We start from the raw sequence: 9,107 nt of genomic DNA, 5'->3' as shown, positions 1-9,107 counted from the left end.
CCAGAAGGACAACCAGTTTGACCCCACCGCCTTAATCTCTGATACTGACCCAGAGAAAGCTACACAGGGCTGGAGGAAAACTGTCAAGTGGACCGATCGTCAAGGCCGCGTTCTCAAGACTACAACTGGAGAAGGCTCTATGTTCAAAGATGGAAATGAAGAGGAATCTGAGTCTGAGTCGGAGTCTGAGTCTGTCGTAGCTCCTAGCGCTCCTGATGCCCTAGTCAGGGACCCCTTCCCACTGTTTTATCACAAACTTGTGGATGATTCAGAGGCTGAGTTAACTAAGGTCGTCCCCACTCCCATAGAAGGTGACAACCTGGAGCTTGTTCCAAGGGCCACCTACTCTGCTGTGTCACCTCTGACTGCCCATGAGATGTCTGTCCTATCCGAGCTTTTCACTCAAGTCAACTTAATGAACGCTAAGTTTTCTTATGACTCGTCTCAATTTAACTGCAATGTAATTCTGAATGACTATGAGGAATTTGACTTGAGTGACTACCCACCTCATCTAGCCAAAGAACTTGACAAACGGGAAACAAGGACCCCCATCATTGAGGAGACCGAACCTATTAACGTAGAAACCGACAACACACCTCAAGAACTTAGGATAGGGGCAACCCTTGACCCCTCGAAAAGACAACTGTTCATTGACCTCCTACACGAATACAAGGACGTATTCGCCTGGTCCTACAAAGATATGCCTGGGATCGACAGGGAGATTGCAGAGCACATGATACTCATTAAGCCCGTGAAGCAAAAACTGCGCCAAATGCGCCCTGAATGGGCTTTGAAAATCAAAGATGAAGTGGATAAACAGTTCAAAGCCGGGTTCATCAAAGTGTCTGAGTACTCTGACTGGGTGGCCAACATCGTGCATTTACCCAAGAAAGACGGAAGGATTCGGGTTTGCGTCGACTTCAGGGATCTGAACAAGGCGAGTCCAAAGGACGACTTCCCTTTGCCACATGTTGACATCCTGGTGGACAATACCGCCGATAATGCTCTCCTATCATTCATGGAGGGAATGTTGGGTACAACCAGATCAAAATGGCTGAGGAAGACATGCACAAGACTGCATTCACTACATAGTGGGGTACATATTGCTACACTGTCATGTCGTTCGGCCTCAACAATGCCGGAGCAACCTATCAAAGAACCGCTACCACTCTCCTACATGATATGATGCACAAGGAGGTAGAGGTATATGTCGATAACATGATCGTCAAATCAAAAGAATGGGATGGCCACATTAGCGCCCTCCGGAAATTATTCGCTCATCTGCGGAAATATAACATGAGACTAATTCCTCAGAAGTGTGTGTTCGGGGTCACCTCCGGAAAACTATTGGGACACGTCGTCAGTAAGAGAGGCATTGAGATTGATCCAACCAAAATCAAGGCCCTTCAACAAATGCCTCGGCCTAAGAACGAGAAGGAGATTCGGGAATTTCTCGGTCAGGTTCAGTACATCAGCCGCTTTATAGCCCAACTCACCATGATTTGTGAACCAATCTTCAAGAAGCTTCGCGCTTCCGATCACACCGATTGGGACGACGACTTTTAAAAGGCCTTCGACAAGATATAGGAAATCCTATCCAAACCTCCTGTCCTCATACCACCTCAGCAAGGTATTCCCTTATCCCTATACCTGACTGTCACTGACATAGTCATGGAGGCTATGCTAGCACAAACAGTCGACAGCGAAGAACGAGCCATCTACTACATCAGTAAAAAGTTCATCGAGTATGAGACAAGGTACACCCAACTAGAAAAGATATGCCTTGCCCTAGTATGGTCAACAAAGAAGCTGCGACACTACATGCTCAGCAACACGGTTCACATCTTCGAAAAACCCGTACTAAACGGAAGACTGTCTAGATGGACACTCATGCTATCCGAGTTTTATCTCATGTTCGTACCCCTCAAGGTTATCAAGGGAAGGGCAGTCGCCGATTTCCTGGCAGAAAATTCCGTCAACGAGGATCCAACGACCGACACATGGTCACTTCCTAACGAAGACATCCTTTGTGCCGACTCCGACTCATGGGACCTATATTTCGATGGTGCGTCTAATCTGAGAGTCTTAGGGGTAGGGATCCTTCTAATATCACCAGAGGGAGAACATGTTCCGATCTTAGTCAAACTAGACTTCGCCGTCACCAACAATGCTGCCGAATACTAAGCATACCTCATCGGCCTACAAGCAGCCATAACACTTGGCATCAAGAGACTGAGGGTCCATGGAGATTCCTCACTCATCCTCAATCAGGTGTCCGGATCATGGAAAATCCCAAGTGACAGCTTAACTCCCTACCGAGCAAAAATCAATCAAGAGGCCGAGTTCTTCGACCAAGTCGACTACTTCCACTTGCGACAAGACGAAAATCAATTTGCTGATGCCCTGGCAAAGCTTGCCGCGCTCGTCAATATACCTGACGACATGGCATCGATGCCCCTATGTGTCGGGAGAAGGAGCGAGCCAGCTCACATCTGTACCATCAACAACGACGAGGAAAACCATGATGAACCTTGGTACCAAGCCATCCTCAACTACAAAACCAAAAACGAATTCCCTCCTAACTCTGATCCAGCCATCCGTTTACTTACATCACAATTCGTGATAAACCAAGAACAATTATATAAAAGAACACCCCAAGGGATTCTCCTCCTTTGCATTGACCATCACAAAGCCAAAAAAGTCATGGAAGAGATTCACGACGGAGAATGTGGCCCTCACATGAGCGCAATGATGCTGACCCGAAAAATCATGCGGTTAGGCTACTACTCGACCACCATGGATGCCGATTGCCGCAACTACGTCAAACATTGCCACAATTGCCAAATATTTGCCAACATACAACACATACCACCATCCCTTTTGTACACCATGACATCACCCTGGCCTTTCTCGACCTGGGGCATCGACATCATCGGGAAAGTCAACCCGATAGGCACCAAAGGGCATTGCTTCGTCCTTGTCGCCATCGACTACTTCACCAAATGGGTGGAAGCGCAGTCCTACGCAGTCTTGACCGCCAAACAAGTGGCTAAGTTCATCCAGGACAACATCATCTGCAGATATGGGGTACCCCATGAATTCATTAGCGATCAAGGTTCTCACTTTCGGGCGGAAACACAAGCCTTGTTGGACAAATACAAGATCAAACGACATCAATCATCCCCTACCGTCCCCAAACCAACGGAGCGGTGGAAGCAGCAAACAAAACTCTTGTCACCATCATCAAGAAAATGCAAGATAATTACTGCAATTGGCCGAGCAAACTCCCATTCGCTCTCTGGGGATACCGAACCTCCATTCGAACACCGACATGCGCCACGCCCTTCTACTTGGCATATGGTATGGAGGCAGTTCAGCCATTAGAGTTAGAGGTCCCATCCCTACGCGTTCTACTGGAAAGTCAAGTTCCTGGGGCGGAATGGACCCGTCGAAAGTTCGAACAACTCACACTTCTTGACGAGCGGCGGCTCAACGCCCTGCATAGCGTCCAGCTTTACCAATGATATATACAATGGGCATTCAACAAGAAGGTTAAACCGAGGAAGATCAAGGAAGGCGACTTGGTCATCAAGTCGGTTCGAGCACCGTTACCCGTCGATCCGATGGGGAAATTCAAACCCAATTGGGTCGGGCCATACCTGGTCAAGAAAATACTTTCGGGGGCCGCAGTGAGACTGAGTGACCTAGACGGGGAGGATTTTACAAACCCGACCAACCTAGACCAACTAAAGAAGTGTTGGAATATGTGTCCTCCGACAATAATGCGATCACGACTATTAATCATGATGATCACATGTTTAAATCTCATTATAAAGAATACAATTGGGATGTAATTTTTACTGTCAACTGATCAACATATATCGGTAATGATTGGCTGACTAGAGTTTGACATTACTGTCGTGCGACGGTGGTGATCAGTTGATCCCCTAGGTCATACCTATAGGGCAACACTCTTAATTGATTATTTAATTAATCGTATAACGTTACGAGTTAATTAAATTACTTCAAAAATTAACGGAGGATTTTGGAAGTAAAATTTACGTATCTCATTGAAATTTGATTAAATGAGATACGGTCTGAGTAATCGAATTGTATCATTACTCAGATGAAATTATTGTTTAAGGAAACAATTAAATTGAATGAATTATTATAAATACAATTTATTGTGATTTATAATTGGAGAAATATTTTGGTAAAAGTAATTATGAATTACTAAAGTCGATTTTTGTATATGACGTATTTTTATTAATACGTTGATTTTTAATATGTTAAAAATACATAGCAATTTTATGTGACATGTGACATATTGACAAATTGACAAAAATAAAATGGATTCCATATTAACTATATGTACCGAAAATTAGAGGAGGATTAAGCTAATTATATGTTGATTATATTAGTGGAGGGCATGATGATTACCTACTAATCTAGCCATGCAACCCTATTGTGCATTGTGAAGACAAATAAGTGCATGCATTGGCTCCCCTCCCCCTCCTCTTGTCCGGTTTTTTAGAGAGGAAAACCACTTGGTTTTTCCTCTCAATTTTTACCATATACTCAATAGTGTTATTGATTATTATTGATTCATTCATCTTATCAAATAATTTTAGAGAGATAAAAATTATTCTCTCCTTCCTTCCCTTTCTCCTACCCGGTTTTAGGAGCTAAGACCAAAATTATTTTGGGTCAATTTTCATAGAAGATTAATATTATACTAGTAACTATAATATTAATTTTAATTAAGAGAAAGCTTTGGGCATAAATCCTTGGGAGAGATCCTACACTTGGGTCTTTGTTCATCCAAAGGAAAGCTCAAGAACAAGAGAGAAAGGTGATCTCTCTTGTGCCCATATTAACCAAATTTCCAATGTAAGAACAATGTTTCTTCCTTATCTTGTTTTAATGTTTGCATCCATAAGATCAATCATTAATTTTATGACAAATTAAATTATAACATATATGAATATGTAAGTATATAGATCTACTTTTCCTTCAATTGGTATCAAGAGCCATGGTTGTTTGCATGCAAATCCGTTAAAAGTTTTTCCGAGTTATAAAGATTAACATATAAAACTTGGAAAATTTGTGTTATTATGATATATCACGAAATTAATTCATGCATGTTAAAATTTCTGGTCCTAAAATGTTTTAGGATATTTTGGTTATATTTACGGATTTTTTATTGTTCATATTTTACAATAATGGCATTTAAATATGATTTTATGAGTAAAAATGTCATTTTCGGTCTAAAATTAGCTATACTTCGAATTTTCAAGTGATTTTTGGATATGTTGTCACATATATTATTTTGAGATAACTTGTAAATTTTCATAATTTTTGGACTTCTTATGCTCGAAAAATGGATTTTTCAGTATTAAATTCGGATTTAGGTGAAAAATAGGTTAATATGAGATAAATTTCAAATCTGGTCATAGAAATTTAGTATGTTGTCACATGCAATGTTACAAGATGTGTGTAAAATAATGGGCTATAGTGAAGTCTTTTTACATGATTTATGGATTTTTGAATAAAAATAGCATAAATAGTGACATTATTAGTGAAAAATTAATAAAACATAATCTATGACTAAGGAAAAACGTCCAATGTTGAATTTTATTATCTTTTTCAGATCTAAAATTGAAAAGTTAATGTATATAATTTTTCACATGTTTTTATGATTATTTTAGTTAAAACCGATAAACCGCAACATTGTTTTTCAGGAAAAATTTCGAAATTTTTGATCTAAGGTTTTGAACATTATGAGTGTCATGGTATTTTTTCCAGAATGTTCATGAGTTTAAATTTCAAATTTCAAATTTATTTGAAATTTTGTGATTTATTTGAAGTTTATAGCTTATTTTTGTAATTTTTAGTCCATTAATGAACAATTTTATAAATATGAGTTAATTATGGTCAAATTATTAGTGAAGACTAAATTTTGAGTCCTAGGAGGTTAGGGTAATTAACTTATGCAAAAATATGAATTTATGTAATTTTTGTGATTATAAAATGTTGAAATCACGCAAATCCGTAAAAACCGAGTAATATACAATATTGGCTAATTAAAGGCGATTTAGCATAAAATTGGGCATGTTCTTACATATTATAATGCTGCATTTTCTTTATGATTGTCATAATTTTAATTTATGTAATTTTTGAATTATGTAATTTTACTTAGTATGGCCTTAGTTTTTAATTGGTATTTCCCGAAATGTATGGGAATATCGATTCGGTTGTAATTTTATTGTGATCTCGTATCACCGTTTTGTAATTTAATAGATTTATTTTATTTTAGTTACAAATGTATAATAGGAAATTATGTAATTTGCTTTGTAATTTATTTATCTCGGAGTTTCCCAAAGACGGATTTCTTCAAGATGGCGATACATAAAGACGGTGTTACCTCGAGATGTGTGCCACAACCGAAGTTCAAGGGACCAATGGAGTTGGTTTCCGAATATGTAATAGTTAAATAGTTTTTCTATTTTAGGAAGGCCATACTAGGATTTATTTTTTTTATGTTTGCATTTTATTTATATGTCGCATGCATCGCTAAATAACCATAACTAAAACATGCATTGTCATCTTTATCGAGTTTATCGACCGTGTCAATTAAAATTATCGTAGTTCACCGCTTTAGTTCACTTAAAACGTGATAGATAATAAATTGACATGACCTCTCGCTAAAACAATCAATTGAGACATAGCCTTACCAAAGAGTAGAAACCATGAAAACCTATTTCGTGAGGGAGTGCACTCAGCCACACCGGGGTACAAACATTGTTACGTAGGGGAAGTGGGTGATAAATGTCTATCCACCGAATTCATGTTGATAAGGGTGTCATCGGCCACACCGTGCCCAAGTTAAATATGAATTTGGATCATGGACACATTTATTCGAAATTTGGATTGAACTCAACAAAAGTTTTTCGATGAGGGTTTTATCGGCCACACCGTCCCCTTGTTGAATGTGTTTTGGGCTAAAGATATATGTTAATGTAATATTATCGACCAAGAGTTCTAAAAGTAGAATCGATTAAACGTTAATCCACCGAGTTATATTGATAAGGGTTTCATCGGCCACACCGTGCCCAAGTTAATATGAATTTGGGTCTTGGAATCATTTATCTAGTTGGGTAGAGGTCACTAGAAAAATGCATAAAACTTGTTTAAATCATACATTTTTACGAGTATTATTATTAAAACAACATTTGTTTTACTCCTTATATTTTGTTTTGTAGACCACTTCTTTTTCTCATAACAAATGGCAACACCAACACCAAACGCCACGCCTCTCGCTAATACTTCATGGCTCCGATCCTTCATGGATCGATGTAAACTTGAAAAGAATGGGTCAAATTTCTCCGATTGGGATGCCCAACTCAAATTGGCCGCCCAAGGTGACGACAAGCTTCGTTACCTTACCGAGGCGTCTCCACCCGAACCTACTACTAGGTCGACCGCCACCACTAGGGAAGCATATGAGGCTTACCAAAAGGAGTCCGCCGCAATGAAAAATGTCTTGATATTTGCGATGGAGGCGGATCTCCAAAGGAGAGCCTTTAAAATGGGCAATGCTAATGAGATTTACTCCAAGCTTGTGAAATGTTTTCACAAACTCCGCGGATCGTCCAATATGAGGCGGCCGCGGCATTCTTTGATCTCGACTTCAAAGAGGGCCAAAAGGTTAGCCCTCATGTGCTCAAACTCATGGAGCTTGTCGAGACCTTGAAAATTCAAAAGGTTGAAATCCCCAAAGAACTCATTGTAGATAGGATTCTACACTCCTTGTCCAAAGTCAAAGCATATGTTCAATTCCGGGTGAATTTTAACATGCAAGACAAGGATGTGTCTCTTGAAGAATTGCACAAGTTACTTGTGCAAGCCGAGAGGGACATGGGGTTAAATGTGAACCCTCCAAAGGATGTGCTTAACATAAGCACTAAGAGTAAGGGGAAGTTCAAGAAGAATGGGAGGAAGGGCAAGAAGCAAGCTCCCACATTCACCAAAGCTAAGACTTGTGAAGTTACCACTTCAAAAATCAAGAAGGGTCCTCTTGATAAATGCCATTATTATAATGGTATGGGACATTGGAAAAGAAATTGTTCCAAATACCTTGGTGATATTAAGGCTGGAAAGATTACTCCAGTAGGTAAATGACTATCCTTCTTTTATGTTTCTAATTCAACTATGGTATTATGATGCAAAGTTGTGATAATGTATCTCCCTTTTTTATTGAAAATAGGGCCTCCACCAAGCAAAGACAAGGGAAAGGAAAAACAAGCATGAGAAACCATCAAGAAGCTAGGGATAGCTTTCATGGAGCTTTGCTTTTCATTGTCTTATTTTAAATTATGTTTTGGATTTTAGAACCTTAAGTTTACGTGTTCAACATGGAAAGGTATTTGGAAAGGTATTTTGGATAATGGGTTGTATTTTGGATAATGGTGACTTGGTTTGCAACCCAAGTCACCCGTTTTATCATTTTATCCTTTTGTTCTAAAATTCATGTTTAAATGCTTGTTCTTAGAAACATATAACTTAAAGTGATCTAATAGACAAATATAATGACGGGTTTCATTATATGTCCACATGCTTAAGGCTTATGTATGATCATTTATAAAGCGATTTTTGAGTCTATGAACTCTCTTAAAGGAATGTCAATCACCAAGTACACATACGAAATCAATAACTATTAGTCTATCTATGAGATAATTCTCTTTATACTTCAACATCATTAGTTGTGTCTCATATGCTATCTTTGAATCTATAGTGTATTTATTCTAAAGATAGAGTGGGAGAAAAATGAGGACACAACACACAAGGCAAGGTAAAATTGTGTACTTGTGTAAATGAAGATCTACGCAAGAGAGAATGATTTGAATAAAGGTATATCTATTTACATAGTATACCGAATAGATGAGATCTATGGTCTCAAGTTAGTTCTATATGACTAAAGAGACCAAGTGAAGTAATCATAAGAGTATATTCTCAAGATAACTACACGAGGAGACCAAAAGAAAGTCTTGGAAGAAAAAATGACTAATGTAAAGTCTTAACATGTTTTTGACTAAGTTTATGAAAAT

The sequence above is a fragment of the Silene latifolia genome, chromosome 11, assembly GCF_048544455.1.
Source record: "Silene latifolia isolate original U9 population chromosome 11, ASM4854445v1, whole genome shotgun sequence".
In the NCBI taxonomy this organism is placed as follows: Eukaryota; Viridiplantae; Streptophyta; class Magnoliopsida; order Caryophyllales; family Caryophyllaceae; genus Silene; species Silene latifolia.
The sequence above is the reverse complement of the archived record's forward strand: the minus strand, read 5'-3'. Positions refer to the sequence as shown.